The sequence below is a fragment of the Dasypus novemcinctus genome, chromosome 5 (assembly GCF_030445035.2).
Source record: "Dasypus novemcinctus isolate mDasNov1 chromosome 5, mDasNov1.1.hap2, whole genome shotgun sequence".
Lineage (NCBI taxonomy): Eukaryota > Metazoa > Chordata > Mammalia > Cingulata > Dasypodidae > Dasypus > Dasypus novemcinctus.
Window position 1 is genome coordinate 110,894,268 of NC_080677.1, and position 18,768 is coordinate 110,913,035.

Sequence of the window (18,768 nt, forward strand, 5' to 3'; positions counted from 1 at the left end):
TGTAGGTTTTTAATTTTATTATATATGTATACATTCCTCAATAAGATAATGTTGGTTTTGCCCATCTTTGAACTTTACATAAATGGAATCACTTTGCGTGTCTTCTTTTGTGACTTTTCATCAATAGTAAATATTTCAGGTACACAGCATCCACAGTGATGTAACTGTAGATCGTTCATTTTCATGCTCTATGCCACAATTGATTTCCACTGTTCTGTTATGGGCATTTGGATGTTTCCTGTTTGGGGCTACTATGAACAATGATGCTAAACATTCCTGTGCCTGTCTCCTGGATCAGCGTCCAAGACTTTGGTCTATTGCTCACGGTAGAATTGGATCTCAGTGTATTTTTTTTCCTTCTTTCTTCTCATGACAGACGAGTAATGTGCCGATGTTGTAACAAGGTTTGAGGGAGGTACATCTCACACAAATGTGTGAATACCCATTCATCATGCTTATGAACCACAAAAGGATCAGTATATTTTTATTAAACATTGTTAAGTACCTGCTCTGTTCCAGTGCATCAGGCACTTTATGTACTGTATCATGTAATGTTCAAAACAAACCTATGAAAGAATATGAACTCCCAACAAGAGACAAAGACATTAATGCTCAGGGTGAAGTAACTCACCTCAGCTGATAAGATTCATCAGCTGTCCAGCAGCTGAGGCAGGATTTGAACCCGGCTTCAACTCACGTTGGTCCCTTCTACACGACAGGAGCTTTGAGTTGCCAGACTTTCGAGCTATTCTCCAGTGGCCTGTGCTTGCCTGGCGTGACCCTCAGGCCCACTTAGTTTCCAGGACTAAGCTGTTTCTGGTTTATCCTGTCCTGATGCTGACTAAATCCTTGTTATTGCCCAGTTCTAGCTCATGTACTCCTTACAGTGCAAACTCATTATGTTGCTACTCCATAATGTGAGGAAATCTAACCCTGCACACTGTGTATGAAAATGTAAATTAATAAGTATATATCTCAGTTGTTGAATCAAGCTTGACGTACATGCCACAGTTTTCAGGTCTTTCTGGTATTTTAATGCAAGAAAGATAAGGCACTGAATATGAACAGGGATATCTTTGTAGTGAAGGAGAAGTGTGGCCGGATGAGAGCTCAGCCGAGTGGATTTTCAGCTGATTGAACAACTGTACCCCCAGAGGGGTAAGGAATGAAGTGATGATGAGGGAGAAAGGTCCTATGGAAGGCTGCAGACTGCTGCCCTTACTCTGTCCTGTTCAAGTTTTTTTGTCAAAGATTTGGATGGATATACAGAACATTCTCATCACATTTGTGAATTGTGCAAATTATTGTTAATATATAGGGTGACAAAATTGGGATTCCAAAGCTCTTGAATGATATCCTGGTATAAAAAATATTTAGTATATCATCTCTTAAAGTAATATCCTAAGTCACTCTATGAAAGGCAAGAGAATTTAATAAATGGTCTTAGGGCAATTGGATAATCATGCAGAAAAATAAAGTTAAAGCTTTATTTTATATACCTGGACTAAAGAGTTTAAAATAAATACTGAAATCTTAATATAAGTAGAAGAAAATATAGGCATGTATTTCTCTAATATTAAACTGGAGAAAGCGTTCTTTAGCATAAAAGGTAATGAGGCAAAAAACTTAAAAGGGGAGAATATGTAGCACCAACTAAATATAAATTTTAAGTTCCATATATGAAAATTACCATAAAAAGAAAAGCTAAAAACCTAAGTACACTTTTCAAAATAGAGGACAATGAATTGATGTATTTATTTTGTAGAGAGCTGTCACAGATCAATAAGAAAATAAAGATGAATCTTCCAGTAGAAAAGTGGGTAAATGATTTAAAGGAAAACTCATAAAAGAAGAAATACTTAATAAAAATATATATGTAACATGTATTTTTCACCTCACTGCTAATCAAAGAAATCAAGAAAATAAATCTAAAATAAAATAACTTTCTTCCCCTGTCAAATGGCTTGGAACTATTTCCAGCTCTCTCCCAGTCCTTTCCCAGCCAAACAGTGCACTGAATTTGGAGGTCCGTGTCACTTCAGCTTGTGCTTGTTGGGACTCAATCTTTATTGGGCTACCCACCCTCTTGGCCATATGACCTATCTTCTAAACTGAACAATGTGGTTCAAAGACAAGGAATAAGTTTGGATTAGTTTTGGCTTGCAACTCTTCTTTCAGTTTAATACTTTTTTTTTTTTTAATTGTATTTTTTTTTAAAAATTTATTTCTCTCCACTTCCCGTTCCACCCCAGTTGACTGTTCTCTGTGTCTATTTGCTGCGTCTTCTTTGTCCGCTTCTGTTGTTGTCAGCGGCATGGGAATCTGTGTTTCTTTTTGCTGCATCATCTTGCTGTGTCAGCTCTCTGTGTGTGCGGTGCCATTCTTGGGCAGGCTGCACTTTCTTTCTCGCTGGGCAGCTCTCCTTACGGGGCACACTCCTTGCACGTGGGGCGCCCCTACATGGGGGACACCCCTGTGTGGCAGGGCACTCCTCGCGCGCATCAGCACTGCATGTGGGCCAGCTCCACACGGGTCAAGGAGGCCCAGGGTTTGAACCGCGGACTTCCCATGTGGTAGACGGACGCCCTAACCACTGGGCCAAGTCTGTCGCCCCTAAGTTAATTCTTATATCCTAGTTCTTTAATGGAGAATTTCTTCCCACCTTGCTCTGGTTTACACCCAGATGGGCAGGTTCCCCTGGTCAGACCAGTTGTCAGAAATTGAGAACATATATAAAAATCTAATAATAGAAAATTGATGAAAATAACCAAGATGTATATCCAATTGGTGGGTGTAATGATACCTCCTAAAGAAATATAGGAGAATATATAATAACTTCAGGAAGTGTTCATCAGACAATGTTAAGGGACAAAAAATGAGAAACTGAACTCTATCTTCCCTAGGTCAACAACAAATATATACATATAGGTAGGGAGATAGATAGGTAGATAGGTAGGTAGATAGATAGATAGATAGATAGATAGATAGATAGATAGATAGATAGATAGATAGATATGGATAGACAGATACCTATAAGACAGGATGTGAGACAGAAAGGACCATACCTTAATGGAATATATTTGGGTACTGGTGATTTTTATTTGCCACTTTATACTTTAACATATTTTCCAAATTTTCGATAACTATGTGTTGCTCTTATTATAAAAGAAATTAAAAGTTGCTTAGAAAGGTTAGAAAAAAGAGTACAAACCAGGAAGGAGAAAATAAAAAAATAAAGGCAAAGTTTCCAATTAGATTAAGAGAAACTTACGGTGCATGTCAGAACTGACAGACTTGGCCTGAGATTTTGGCTGGCTATAAACTCTCAAGATGGGTCAAATGAGTCAACTGTGTGAAGTGGGTGATTAAAAATATAAATGCTTTCTTAGATGCACTTAAAGGATTGTAGTGTCCAAATTAAGGTGGACTAAAATTCTACCAAATTAAAGTCAATGGATAGAAATTTAAAGGAGGGCAGATTCAGCATCACAGTGATGAGAAAATCTCTGATAATTACAGTTGTCTTAAAGAAAAAAAAAGCAATAGGTTCCTCAAAAAAGGTCCAGACTCCGCATTTGTCCCTTCCAGTGTCCCTAACAGTGCACACAGGCATTTTGTGCTTGGTTTCTCTGAAAGTTCCTGGTAGGTTCTCAGTCCTATGTGAGAACAATGCGTACCCCCCCACCCTAACCATCCTTCTGGTTTTTGCAAACTCTGATGATAAAGACTGAGGGAGGAGGAGGTGTTCATGATCAGAAAGATTTCTGTTTCAGCTCCCAGACAGCTGGCATCAAGCAGGGTCTCAGGTCATCTCATCTGGGGCTGGGAAGCATTCTCTGATTCTCACAAATCAGTCAGAGTTCATTAGTGGACCCCAGCTGGGATTGGACACAGTCTTACCAAAAGGAGAGTTGGTGGGTACCAGGTTCTCTGTCCCTCCCCACCTGCCTTGCTATGTCTGTGACCCATGGTTGATAGTTAGCGCTTCTAATAGAAGAGTTGCCTTTAAAATCCCCAATCTTCCTAGGCAACAAGGCATGGTCTGGGCAGAGAGGGAAGTAGACTGGGATTTGGGACTTCTTACTTCTGGCTTCCATGCTCAGAGCTGCTCCTGACTTCCTGAGTGATATGGCTGAATCTCGCAGCAGGCTGGACCTCAGTTTCCCCAAGATGAGCAGATGGGAAGGTGAAGCACCAAGATGAGTTAACCTCTGTGAAGGGTCAGAGATGGTAGATTAAAAATAGGCACTGAGCAGGAAGGAAGCAAGAAAGCACAAAATTAGAGTTGACGCATGAGAGGAAGAGATTAAACAGAAAAAGAAAAATTGCCAACAGCTTTGGAATTATCCAGTCGGAGTTTCTCTGCTGGGCAAGGAAAGCTTAAGTAATCCAAATTAATTTCTAGTTAAAGGCAGAGCTCAGAGAGCAAGAAAACAGGTGACCACAGCTGGCACCAAATTTCACTGGGGGATAAACTCCCAATTCTGAAAATAAGCTGTATGTGCTGAGAAAGAGACTGTTTGAAATCAACTCGACCCTAGGCACAATGCTGAGGTTAGAAAGTTCTAATCCACTCAACACCTGTATAGCAAGTACCTACTCTATGCTAGGCACTGGGCTTCTGGTTTTTGAGTCAGAAGCATGGTCCCTGTTGCCTTAGAGCTACTCACACAGAGGATAAATGTAGATGTATGTGATATGTGTATGCAGGATATATACAGCTAAAGAGAGCGCTGCAGGATCACAGGTATTGACGACAATATACTAAGACGGTCATGAAGGGAGCAGGGAAAGTGGGGGGTGGGGAGTTAGAAGAGGCTTGGGTGTGCTCTGAGGAAATGCCAGCAGTCACATGGCTGCCCCAGACATGCCCAGGTGAGACCGACAGACAGGATGGGGTCAGACTATGCAGTAACATTTGGCTTACATTTTGGAAGATGAGGAGGAATTCTTGGAGGGGTTTAAGCAGAAAAGCAACACAATCAGATTTGCATCTCTGAAAGATTGCTCAGATAGCATTTTGGAGGATGCATTGAGGGTAAGACTGGAGGAAGTGAGACCACCTGCCAGACCACAACAGTCATCTAGGTGAATGGATTGTGGCTCAAACTAAGGTTCTAGCAGTGAGGATGGAGAAAGGAGGTGGATCAGGGAGGAACCAAGGGAAGGGATCAACAGACTTGCCAGTTGAGTGACTCTTTCAATGTTGTTTGTCGGAAGAGTCAGACTTGGTGACCAGGTTGTGCCATTCTCAGATATGGGGGAATAGAGGGGAGAAGGAAAGTCTTAGAATGCATAGAGGGGACAAATTGAGAACTGCAGGGTTCTAGGATCTGTAGGGCATCCACAGAGCAGGCAGTTTGGAGCCTCAACCCTTTTCTTTTGTATTCTTAACTCCCATCTCCAAGGTATGCAGCATTTGGGGAGTCACCGGGCTTCTACCTACCCCCATTCTAAGCAGTGGCACCCCTGGCACTGGGCTTTAGAGGGTGGCCTGAGTGGTGGTGTTTGAGGATATCCAGCTGCATGGTGTAAGACTCGTTTCTACTGGGCTGGGCAGGAAGAGTTATGTTTGAGTGCTAGTCCTCAGGGGATGAATGGGGCAGTAGTTTTCCAAATGCGTTCCTTGGAATCCTAGGTTTCTGGCCTCAGGGATGCTAAGTGCAGGAATGAAGGTAGAAAAAAGTGGGGAATGGAGAAGTAAGGTGGATATCAGAGGTGGTCTTTAGCCCCTCAGAGCAACCCTGCTAAGGCTCTTTAAAATATTGCTTTGAAGGAAAAGACACATGTGGACAAAAGGATGGCCTATATCCAAGAGGTCTTCACATCCTGGTAAGGAGTCTAGCGTGAAATATGGGGGGGGAGCCACAGGTCAGGGAAGAATTCCCCCCAGGAGCAAGTTAAGAAGCTTAGAGCTAACCAGCAGCCAAAGCAGGTCTTAGTTTATGTGAAGTCCATGGAGAGGGTAGAAGAGGAATTAATTATGAGCCTGTAAAAAACTGGGGCAGGGAAAGCACAGAGAAATCATCTTATGCTGCGTGGCAAGCTGGAGTCTCTATGCTAATACCAGATCGAGATGTGTTTATTTTTAAAATTTTTGACAAGTGTATGTGGCTGAAGCAGTGGAGTGTCTGCTTCCTACATGGGAGGTCCCAGGGTCAGTCCCTGGTGCCTCCTAAAAACAAAAACAAACAACAAGTAAACAAACGAATAAAACCAACTCAAGGGAGTTGATGTGGCTCAGTGGCTTAGCACTGGCTTCCCATGTATGAGGTCCTGGGTTCAATCCCCAGCCCCTGTAACTCAAAATTTTTTTTCTTTTGAATTAGTTGCCTATATTTAAAAATCAGGAGGCTTTAAATAAAATTTTAGATTATTCATTTTTCTTGAGAAAAACGAACACAAGTTCTGAGCACCCTGCTCCCCCACCTGAACCCCAAACCCTGCCCCAGGTAACCATCATCTCAAGCTACCTTTAGGCAGGCACAGGCCTTCCAGTTTGCACCAACCCTGCAATGCCTCTTAGTCACCTTGAGCCTGTTTTCCTCTCTAATGGTGCCTATCTGTCCACTGTGGACCCTGGAAGTTGCAACTTCTGAGTCAAAGTCATGTCCTAAAAGCCAGCCAGACCAGGAGTCAGGAGCTGATTCCTGTCTTAATCCTATATACTTTTCTACTGCAAAGTGACTGTTTTCTCTCTCCCCACAAAAGACTTGTGCTTAAATTGACTTCCTACCACAAGCACTGCCTCCTTCTCCCATACTGCTTGTTACCAGGCACATGGTTGCAGCTGTCCATTGCATTTAGGATACCAGTCACTGGCCTTTGGACTGTGGACTGGACAATTACATCTGTGACAGACATGATGAAAGAGAAGTATATTGACTCCTGCAACAGAAGGCTTTGACCCAGTCAAAAGAGAGGGCAGGTTTCTCTGAGATCTGCTGGAGAAGAAGGAGGTAATGATGTGAAGACGGGAGGAAAGAGTATTGCAAGTAAGAGAAGCACAGAGTGGAGAGATGCCAGGGAGGGGAGACCTGGGCAGCTGAGTTAGGAGCAACCACAGTGACCTAGGAGGAAGATGATGGCTTAGATTATGGCAATGGAGAGGATGGATTTGAGGAAGTTTTAGAAACTAGATAGATGGCACTGAGGGATGGAATGGTGATAAGGAGTGAGGAAAGGGTTGTGAACTCTTGTCTCCTTAGTTTCTGGCTTAAATAGAGTGGTGGCATTGGCAGTGATTGGGAATGATAGGAAAGCATGTGCAAGGGAACGTCACACCTTCTTACACTCTGAGTTTCAGGTGACTGTGAAATCTAAAAGTTGACAAATAGTTGGATATGCAGGTCTAGAACTCAGGGAAAGTTTGGACTCTAAGTAAAGCTTTCTGCTACCACACGGGTCTGATGTTTGGCTGCATTCTCAGATATAGGCATGTTGCATTCTCGCATATGGAAGACTGAACCATTAATCCTTTCATTCATTAGCTAAGTGGACATTCATTGGACACCTGTGCCTGTGGAGGCCCTCTGCTAGGTGCTGGCTCTATACGGGTAAGCAAACAGCTGTTATCCCACCCCTCAAGGAATCAAGCCAGAGAGTTATGTAAAAAACGTGGACATGATCTGATGCTCCCTTCTTTAGTTTGCTTCCACCTCCTCTCACTAATGAGGTCATAGAAGGTGAGATTGGTGTCCTCACTATTTCCCTTTCCTTCCTTTCAACTGGAAAAACCATTAGAATAGATTCATTCAAATTCTAAGACTTCACAGCTACCTTTGGAAAGGAGTTTCAAAACTGTCTGTCATCACTTTTTTTTTTTTTTAAAGATTTATTTATTTAATTTCCCCCCCTCCCCCGGTTGTCTGTTCTCTGTGTCTATTTTGCTGCGTCTTGTTTCTTTGTCCGCTTCTGTTGTCATCAGCGGCACGGGAAGTGTGGGCAGCGCCATTCCTGGGCAGGCTGCTCTTTCTTTTCACGCTGGGCGGCTTTCCTCACGGGCGCACTCCTTGCGCGTGGGGCTCCCCCATGCGGGGGACACCCTTGCGTGGCACGGCACTCCTTGCGCGCATCAGCACTGCTCATGGCCAGCTCCACACGGGTCAAGGAGGCCCGGGGTTTGAACCGCGGACCTCCCATATGGTAGACGGACGCCCTAACCACTGGGCCAAAGTCCGTTTCCCTGTCATCACTTTTGATAGTGATCTAGTTAGTTTGTCTTTAGATTTTGAATATGAAACTCTCAGTTGTCTCGGGATGGAACCAGACTTTGAACACCTTTATGCTTAAAATCTTATCTAGACTTTAAATATCTTGAGGAAGGGATCATATTATTCAACCTTGTGTCCCCAGTGTCTAGTACAGTCCATGGCACACAATAGGCAATTAATGAATATATGGTGAATGAATAAATGAATATGGAACATCTTTTGATATTGTTTCATTTTTTTTAGTTGATTCTTATTTAACTTTGTATGCTGTAGTCTCTTCTCAACTGTAAACAGAATTGCTACAGGTAAGAACTTTGGTTGTGTCACGATGCTGGGTTCCTGGTGCATACTCACTACATATTTGTTGATTGACTGCTTAGAATTAGGAAAGTTTGGCCCTCTTATCACTCTCTTTCACCTATAATGACTTCCTCAGTGAGGTTCTCGATTTTCCCTGGTTTATAGTAGAAAATCCAAGTAACTTCTTGAATACTTACCATGTGCTTGACACTATCCATAAATAATTGTGTGGAAGGACTTCGAGGTATGGAAACTTGGTTCTTTTTTTTTTTTTTTTTTTAAGATTTATTTATTTATTTCTCTCCCCTTTCCCCTCCCACCCCGGTTGTCTGTTCTCTGTGTCTGTTTCCTGCGTCTTCGTCAGCTTCTGTTGTTGTCAGCGGCACGGGAATCTGTTTCTTTTTGTTGTGTCATCTTCTTGTGTCAGCTCTCCGAGTGTGCGGCACCATTCTTGGGCAGGTTGCACTTTCTTTTGCACTGGGCGGCTCTTCTTACGGGGTGCACTCCTTGCGCGTGGGACTCCCCTACGCGGGGGACACCCCTGCATGGCAGGACACTCCATGCGCGCATCAGCACTGCACATGCACCACACGGGTCAAGGAGGTCCGGGTTTGAACTGCGGATCTCCCATGTGGTAGACGGATGCCCTAACCATTGGGCCAAGTCCGCCGCCGGACACTTGGTTCTTGAACTGTCACATCCTAAGCCCTTTGTCTCTGCCTCCTCCCAGTGTCCTAGGAAGCAGATACAATTACAATTTTTACTTTACAGATAAGAGAACTGAAGTTCAAAGAGGTCAAACCACTTGCTCTAAATTGGAATTTGAACCCAGATGATCATGATTCTAATGCTCACACTCTGAGGCAGAGATTCTGCAATTTCAGTGACTATCAGAATCACCTGGGGCCTGGCATACTCCTAGTCAGGTGATTTGAGGAGTGCAGTGGGGCCCGAGAGTCTGTATTTGGACTATCACCCAGGGGCTTCTGAAACAGGTGGCTTTGTGGGCCATTGTGCCATCATCAGCACTGGAGGCAGTGTTTCAGAGGCTTACACTGACCATATCTCATGGCCACAGGCCTTTGGCTGATCCTCAGGGGAGAAGGGGTATGACATTTTCCTACAATGTGTCTCCAGAAACCTATAAACTTGGAACAAAACTAGGCTGAGAAAACCTCCAGTCAGGGCTTTGTCATGAAGCACTTGGGTTAATTTGGAGGCTATTAAGCATGAGATAAACAAGGGCTCCAATCACCTTGCCTTGCCTGGCCCCATAAATGAGATTATCCTTTTCTCCCCATTTCACCACCTTGCATATAAATGGAATGAAACGCAAAGAGAGACAGGTAAAGAGGTTCCATACTCACCTCCTGGCAGGGTAGTGTGTAATTCTAGAATTCATAAAGGCCACTTACGATGCGATGGTAGCGTGAAACTCCTTTAGGTATTCAAGAAAGAGGGTGAAGGAAAGGTGACATCTTAGAAAAGACACAGAGTTCTTGCCTAGAGGGAGAAAATACAGGGCCTTCTGGGGTGGAAAGAGCTCTGACTCTAGAGCTAAACAGACTTAGGTCAAATCCTGGCTCCTCCACTTCTGGGCCGGAACATCTTTAGCCAGCACCTTAGCTTCTCTAGCCTCCATTTCCTTATCTGTAAAATACCTACTTTGCAGTACGTTGCACAGATTAGAGATAACAAAGACAAGTTGTCCTGCATAGGGTAGATCCTCAACAGAAGGTATCTAATTAGCATGGGACTGAAGTTTCTGAGAGTATGGCTGTGATGGAAGTTGACATCCAGCTTTCCCTGAATCTAGCACTAAATGTCCTCCATATGAAGCCCTGGGGAGAGCCCTGGTTTAAACAGTGACCTGTCAAGTGTGAACAAATATTTATTGATGGTTACCAAATGTCTTTCCTTCCCTTTGGCCCAGGCTTCCTGCCTTTAATAGTTGGTACCCACAGTATTTCTGCAGAACTGAGTCCAGCATTTCAAAAGACTAAGTGAAGGGGTCCACGAGCAAGGAACTTGGAAGAACTTTTTAGCTGATGTTAAAGATGCAAGACTGAAAATGCTATAGAGACTGAAACTGAGTGACTATTGAGATTTTTTTCTGAGCCTTTGATTTGTTGTTGGCATATTTATAGGAGACCCTGGACTATTAAAGGATGTGAAGGCTGGGCTACCTGCCAAGGAAACCCTGGCTTGGTTCCTTCTGCAGCTTGCCAAACTTTTGCTGTCTTGGGTTTGGCCTTGAAGCCAGGGGATGTTAGGAGGCCCCAAGGTAGTTCTGGGATAATAATGTGAAAACAACTAATATTTAGAAAGGTATTGTGATAAGTGCCTCATCTTATATTACTTCACAGCAATTCTGTGAGTTAGGTAATAATACTATGGCAATAATCTGTAATGATTCAACTCAACGCTTCTGGAAAGAGGAGCACATGAGATCAAGTCCTAAATTATACTCACTGTGTGAATATGGTAAGTTCTTAACTTCTTCTCTGGGTCTCAGTTTCTTTACCGGAAAAAATGGGAATAAGATTGCTTCTCATAAGGCTGGCTATTCCTTTGAGACTTTACAGGTAAAACATGTGGCCAATATCTAGGACATATTGTAACACAGTAAAAATTAGGTCTTGTATCCCTATTTTAAAGATGCAAATCTGAGGCCTGGAAAGATTAAGTAGCATGCCCAAAGTCACACACGGAAAGAGTGGAGGAGCCAGAACCCAAGCTGGTGTAGGTTTGACACCAATGCCCTTGTTTTTAATCCCTGAATATCCTGCCTGAGCTGAAAAATTTCCTTAGGGAGTCTTGCTTAGGACCAACGATAGGCAGAGGCATGGGTTCTGGTCTCCTCATATTTTTTAAGAGGCGAGAATCTTCAGACTAGAAGGGCAGAAGAGAGAGGGTGTTGGGGGGCCCATCTGTGCACCCAGAGTGACTGCTGCTGAGGACTTGTGTTTTCAGACAGTGTCGGTGCATTGTCTTGCTTTGGGTTTTCGGGGTCTGTCCCCCAGAGAGGCCACTTCTATGGTGTGTTTCCTTCGTTTTGACTTGTTCAATGGCCATCATCTCAGGAAAGCATGTTGGAAGGGACTGAGTTTGCTGTGTCACTGTATTGGAAGGCTACCTCTCCAGTCAAAGGTAGGGCAGGCTCTGTTAGAAAGATGTGGTTTCCCTCTGAGCCTCTCCTCTCTGTCCGTTAGCCTACCTCTCTCTTTCCTATCTCTTCACTCTCATTCTTGCTCTCTTTCAAAATCCCTAAGAAAAGACTGAGTCAGCAGCCTGGTGGCTTTCATCCCATATTCTTGGAGCAGTGGGCTGGAACCAGATCAATGTTTCTCAAACTGTCTGTGATGAAGGCACAAGTGCTTTTCTTTTTTCAATTTGTTCCCGAATGATATTTTTATAAAATATCTGTTTATCTGTTACAGACTGATATTTTTATAAAATAAAAATAAATTTCCAGAAAAATGAAATAAAAGACAAATAAAAATATGTCTCAATTTTTTTTTTGTTAGAATAAACAGACTTAAAATTACTCTTTCAAATTGCTGTAAGAATTTCAAAATGCTTCTCTCAAGTTCTGTACTTACCTCACTGTGGACTAGTAAAAGACAATTTGTAGACCGGCCCCCAAACCCACTTTGAGTAGCCTTGGTCTAGATAACCTTCAGCCTGAGGGGTTTAAGGAATCCCCCATCTACACATGCAGGGTCTAGCTCACAGCCAGCAGCTTCAGCGATGGATGTCGCCCTTTACTGATGGCTGTGCCTTGTCAACTGTGGCAATGACTGAGACCAGCACAATGGAAAAGCCATGTGTGAGAGCTCTCTTCCGTCCCCTGCAGAGGGCACGCCATCCTGCGTGTCAGCTTCCATGTGGTTCCACTGCAGCATCACGTGGGAAGGAGGCCCCAGGCTTGAGGTTGATCGACACTGAAGAGCTCCCATAAATAATTGCCTTTGAGGCTTAGGTTCTGAGAGGAGGCCATTGAGGCGGCTTCTTATCTTTGCCTCTGATTGGCAGGACCATGTGAGGTACACTGGAGGGTTATTTGGAGATAGAAGCAGAGGGAAGCCACGGCCCACTCCACGCAAACTCGCCTGTCACGGACCTGAGAAGCATGATAGCATATCAGATCTCTTCTCCCCTTAACCTTGTCAGCCTGTCTTCCAGCTCAGACAGTACCAGCACTTGACAAGAGGAAGGAAGGATGATGGGAAAATTCCTCTCCTGGCAACAGGGAATCTGTTACGGAGTCTCTGAGGGAGGGGAGCTTGCTCTAGGATGTTATTTACCAATATCTTGGATCAAACATGCCCAGGAATGGGCCTCTACCCATCCACCATCCTACATTCACCCTGAGCTGTATCCGTCCCTGTAGGCTCTATTACCTGAATTACAGTGTTTAAAGTAGCTTTAGCTTGATTTTCTGAGAAAGCTAGTACAGGATTGGGGGGGAGGGCAGAAAGAGAGAGAGAGACCCTGTGGCATTGGGTGGGTGTGTGTGCCTGCCTGGAGGCTGCACAGGCACCTGCCACTTCACCTGCTCTCTCTTTATCCCTTTTGTTTCAAAGCCCAGGTCCGCTTTTGCACAGCCCATTATTTTCCTATCTGAGAAGAGTTTCTTCCTGCTCTGAGTATATTTATAACATAACTGACGGCTGACAGGTCCTAACACAATTAGTCAATCCCGCATATGACTCATTCCTGAGGTGCCCCAGGAAGGGCCATTCACAGTCCTGTCATTATTGTCTCACTTTCCAAAATACCTTAAGTTCGTGGAAACAAAAGACACAATTTCTACTGAGAAAAAGGAGTCTTTTATAAGTCGAGGATGGGAGGTGATTGTGTCTGCTGCTGATTTCAGCCAATTCTGGAAGCGAGTTGAGGCCAGCAGAGGAAGGGCTGTGAGGCCTTTGGCACTGCAGGACTGGCTGCCGCAAGCCCCCAGGTAGCTCTGTTCTAAGCTTCTCTCCTCCTTTCTCACCGTTGTTCTTCAACAGCGGCCCTTATGAAAGGACCAGGCAGGTGGGGGCAGTCAGGCGTCTCGAGTATGGATGGAGCAGGCAGGGACATTTTGGCCTTTCGAGGTATGTAAAGCCTGCATATTGAAGGCGAGGGCTACAAGGCGAGGACTCCACTTGGGGTCTCCTGGGACCTGTCAGCCAGATCAATCCAGAGACCATGTTTATTCCCCAAATGGCGTAGTGAGGTGGTTAAGAGCAGGACTTTGTAGTCAGACAGAAGGGGGCCTCAAACCTATCTGTGCATTAAAAAACCTCTTTTCCAGGAGGTTTTCAAGTATCCGAGGATCCCTTCATCACCAGACATCCTGTGGATGTGGTTAGTCTGCAAATATCAGCATTGTTTTTGTTTTACAGATGGGGGAGAAAGGCTTTCTCTTACCCTATTAGCATCACCAAAAATTGCAGTTGTTTAGGTGCATCCAATCAAGGGTTAAACATCTAGAAAAACCTCCTCAGAAATCCCTCCCAAATTGTACAAATACCCAGGAGAAAGCTGGAGAGTAATTGCAGGTAGTTGAAAGACAGTGCATCTCCACAAATACCTTGTAAATGTGATTGGAAGGCGCTGGTGGATGTAGCTGTGCAATATAAATGCTAAGCAATGATGACAGAGCCCATGGAAATGAAGAGGAGGCAATGTCTACCCATGGAGTCTGGCCTAAAAAGCCAAAACCACAAAAGCGCCTTTTGCAGACCATCCAAATCGAGATGCTCCTGCCTCTCTGTGCTCCTGGAAGACGCTTTACTTGGGGGCAGGGTGGATTGGAGAGGAGCAGAGGGCAAGGACACACCCACCTTTCCTCTTTCTTGCCTTTTCTTTCTCTGCTCCATTCTTTGTCTGGCCTGACCTGTACGTGGCACGTCCAGGAAATGGCCAGTCTCCACGGTCCTTCCCTTATAGTGGATGGGGCTGAAGTTCGGAACTCTGGGTCTTTGCTCTACCGGGAAGATCCAGTGGTCAAGAAAACACATTAAAACTTGACACAGTGGGAAAACGGTTGATGCTGGGCAAGTTGGATTAAAAACGGCAGAAGTTGAAGAGGCTGACAAGGTCTGTCAGGGGAAAGAAAGTAGGATGTGGTCTCTAAACTGAAGGGAGGCTTTCCCCTTCTCTCTCTTCCCCTCGGGGCCTCCCCTCCTCTCCTGCTTTCCCAAGCCCTTTTGTTCTTTTTTCTTTACCTCCATTCCTGCTGTAAGTGGGCTGGGGGCTGGGAGGGGGCCAGTGAGGCTCTCAGACTCAGAGGAAACCCCTCAGGTTGGGTTCACAGACTGGAGAACCTGCTGTCCTCTGGGGTAGCTGTTTCTTGGGCTGTTTCCTTCTATGAAGAGGACGGGGCCCAGATACCTTGCTAGGAGTTTGGGGGGGTGGGGCAACATACTTTACTCCCATTTTCTAGAGTATCTGTACAGATAAAAGCAATTATTATTGTTCCATTTTTGTTGTAAAAATTATAATTAACTTAGCAAGGAAAGTCACATTCTTGATGACATCCTCCTTTTACCTCCATTTTTTTTGAGGAAAGAATCAGAAAATACAGAAGAGTCCAAATAAGAAAACAAAAATCACCTGCAGTGCCATCACTCAGAAATATTAACATTTCGATATAAATTATATTTCACTCTTTTCCCTCTGGAAAAAAGATATTTTAAGCAAAAATAGGTATCTATAGTAATGTAACCTGCTTCTTGCACTTAACAATATCAATAAACATTTTCTAGTGTCATTAGTTAGTTTTCTATAGCATCCTTTTTATGTTTGCAGTGAATTTCACTATATGGTTATAGCATAGTTTATTTTATAACAGCAAACTTATATAAAATGCTTCCTATGGGCTAGGCTTTACACACATCATCAAATTTATTCTTTGCCATAGATCTATGAGGTAAATACTACTGTTACATACTCTGAATAGAAAAGAAAACAGGTTTGGAGATAATATTTTGCCCAATGTCAGAAAGTGAGTTGCATAGAAGAGCTGGGATTTGAACTCCCCTCCAGCTCTGGAGTGTCATCCTGAGTGACCAAGCTTTACTGTCATCTGAGTCAAGTACCCCTTACCAGCATTTACAATGTTTCAGTTTTTAAACATTACAGAGCTTGAAGAACATCTTTATGTTTATATTTTTCACATACCAATTGTTATTTTTTAGGATAAATTTCTATAAATGAAGGAGTGAGGTCAAAGTGAAGCCTCATTTTTATGGATTTAGAAGATTTGTTTTGGGGCAGGAGCAGACAGAATAAGAAGAGCCAATCCCAGAAGGCATTGTGGGTGAGGCTGCCCCCATTCTTCAATTGTCCCCCTCCACCCCAAACCCAATTTTCTTGCCCACCATCAGTTTAGGTTCCTACCACCAATCTTGAGAGTGATCTTTTCCTGGCACCCACACAAAGACTAAGAATTGTTGTTAAAAAAAAGTTGCTGCATTGTTAAGTGGGAAAAATGGTATTACTTTTATTTGAAATTTTTACATTGCTAACATGACTAAACATTTTTGAAAAATTTTAATAGTCCATCTGTATTTTTTTTTTTTTTTTTTTTTCACTTTCCTATCATTTCTCCTTTGGGATGGGGCATGGTTTTGACATCCAGCAGCTCCCTTGCTTTTTATATCTTCTTGCTCCTATTCCCTTCCTGGAATGATTGAATAGACTGCATTTCCTCGAGTTTCCCTGAGAGGTCTTTAACAAGACAAACTGATGATGGCTCTTCTCCCTGATGTACTGACCTAGCAAGACTTTCATTAAACACAACTCTGTTTTCATTTACTCTAGAATGTAATCCTTGCTAAGTCTGGTCTGTACCACCATGCTGACTTAGATGTTATTCTTAGAAATGGCTATCTAGGTGGTTCTGTGTTCCTAGGAATAATAATACTAGCTTACCATTTATTGAACACCTACCAAGGTGCACACTGTTTTTCTCTTCATCACAATCATGTTTTGTATGTATCCTTTTTTTTTTTTTTGTAATTTCAAGGGATTTTATTTTTATTATTTTTAAAATTTCTTTGTCTTTATTTATTTTTTTAATGTTACATTAAAAAAATATGAGGTCCCCATATACCCCTACACCCCCTCACCCCACTACTCCCCTAACAACAACCTCCTCCATCATCATGGGACATTCATGGCACTTGGTGAATACATCTCTGAGCACTGCTGCACCACATGGTCAATGGTTCACATTATAGTATACACTCTTCCCCAGTCCACCCAGTGGGCCATGGGAGGACATACAATGCCCAATAACTGTCCCTGCAGTACCACCCAGGACACCTCCAAGTCCTGAAAATGCCCCCACATCACATCTCTTCTTCCCATTCCCACCCTTAGCAGCTACCGTGGCAACTTTCTCCGTCTCAGTGCTACATTTACTTCCATCACTAATCACATTAGTTCCAGACTAGAATATCAGTAAGTAAGTCCACTCTAATTCATACTCTATTCCTCCATTCTATGGATCCTGGAATACTTATGTCCACTCCACCTCTGTATCGAGAGGGTGCTTCAATTCCACATGGATGATGGATGCAATTCTCCTGTTTGCAGTTGTAGGCACTCTTGGCTCCCTGGTGTGGTGGTTGACTTTCTTCACCTCCCTGTTAGCTGGCTGGGGTAAGTCCAATGAACCAGAGGGTAGGAGTTGCAAGTCTGTTGAGGCTCAGGGCCTGGATATCACATGGGGAGTCCAGAGATTCAGGTTCCCTGAGTATACACTAAAACCCAGCACCAAACACAGGTCCGGTAAAAGTGACAGGAGAGGCTTGTGAACAAAGATCACATCTGAGTCCAACTCCATCACTCTCAGGAACACAAACTTCAAAGTAGGGCCAACTGACATGGCACTGAACTCCATCTGCCATGACCATAGAATCTGTGGGTCTCCGTAGCCCTCAGAACCCATACCTGGGCTTGTATCTACTTTATCTGTCTCTGGGATTCTGCTCAGGTGTGCATAAGGGCAACCCCTCTGATGACCTCCTGGCTCTTTTTTTGGAGACTTATAGCCATATAAACTCATTTGTCCTTTCCATTTTCCCCTTTTAGTCAAGGTAAAAAAGCAGTTTTAACTCCTGATATTACATGTAGGCTGAGATATTCTGCTGGTCTGAGTTGACCCTTTTATTCAAGGCCATTCTCTAGCCACATCAGCAGCTGGTATTTGGTAGTAATCCCTTGGTGCCAGGGAGGCTCATCCCTGGGAGTCATGTCCCACACTGGGGAGAAGGCAATGCATTTACATGCTGAGTTTGGCTTTGAGACTGGCCACATTTGAGGAACACGGAGGCTCTCAGGAGGTAACTCTTAGGCACCCTGCAGCTCTAAGCCTAGTTCTTATTTCAGGCACACAGGCTCACAAGCATAGTCATTAGCATCAAGGGCTCATTGTTGGATCATCCTTCCTTATTGGTCTTAGCCATTGCACTCAGGGGACTGTTGCTGTTCCATTAGGGAATGTGACAGAGCTCCTCTGGCCAGGAAATCAGCACTCCCCCAGCCATTGTTCCCCAACTGTAACCACTATGAAAATATCCAAACATTTTTATGCACCCCTCACATATGCCCTGGCGAACTTCCTCCCAGCCATGTGCCCCCACCTACAACACCCCACACCAGTATTCCTCCTCTGCCACCATCAAACCCCTCTGTGGTCCAAAACCTCCCCCAAAATGAAGCCCAATATATTGCCAGGTTCCATTAATAGTAAAATGGAATATAGTGATGGGTTCAGAGGTTAGATATAGAATACATACTAATTTAGAAAAATTAAAGTAAAAATAAATTGGGGTATCAAAAAGTTAAAAAGTGAAAAAGCTTTGTTTTTGATGTTTTGCCTTCCATCACTGCAATAAGTATTCCCTGTATGCACATTGGCAAGTAAACTTCTTCCATCTCTTCCTCAGTATCTACGTCTTTCTTTTTTCTAATTATTAAGCTTGTCTTCACATAAGTTTTAGACCACGGTAATTCATATATACAATATACAGTACTCCCACATATTCAACATCAGACACTTTGTCCCTTCCCCAGCAATAATCCTTTTATATGTTCATACTATATTTACTACAACTGATATACAGATATTGAGACAATAACTTTCAAACAAGGTTACACTTGGGTTTACATTGTGGTTTATATTTTAATCTATAGGCCCCTATACATTTTTGGTGTAATTTAACATGTCCTATATCGATCCTTGCATAATCTTGTG

At 43.4% G+C, this 18,768-nt stretch overlaps 1 non-coding gene across 1 annotated transcript; it reads right to left on the reverse strand.

The window, feature by feature from the left end:
• Positions 1-370: 370 nt before the first annotated feature.
• On the reverse strand, positions 371-474 carry LOC111766393 (small nucleolar RNA U13). Its single transcript, XR_002798457.1, has one exon. It is a non-coding gene; the product is annotated as a small nucleolar RNA U13 (small nucleolar RNA).
• Positions 475-18,768: the final 18,294 nt, after the last annotated feature.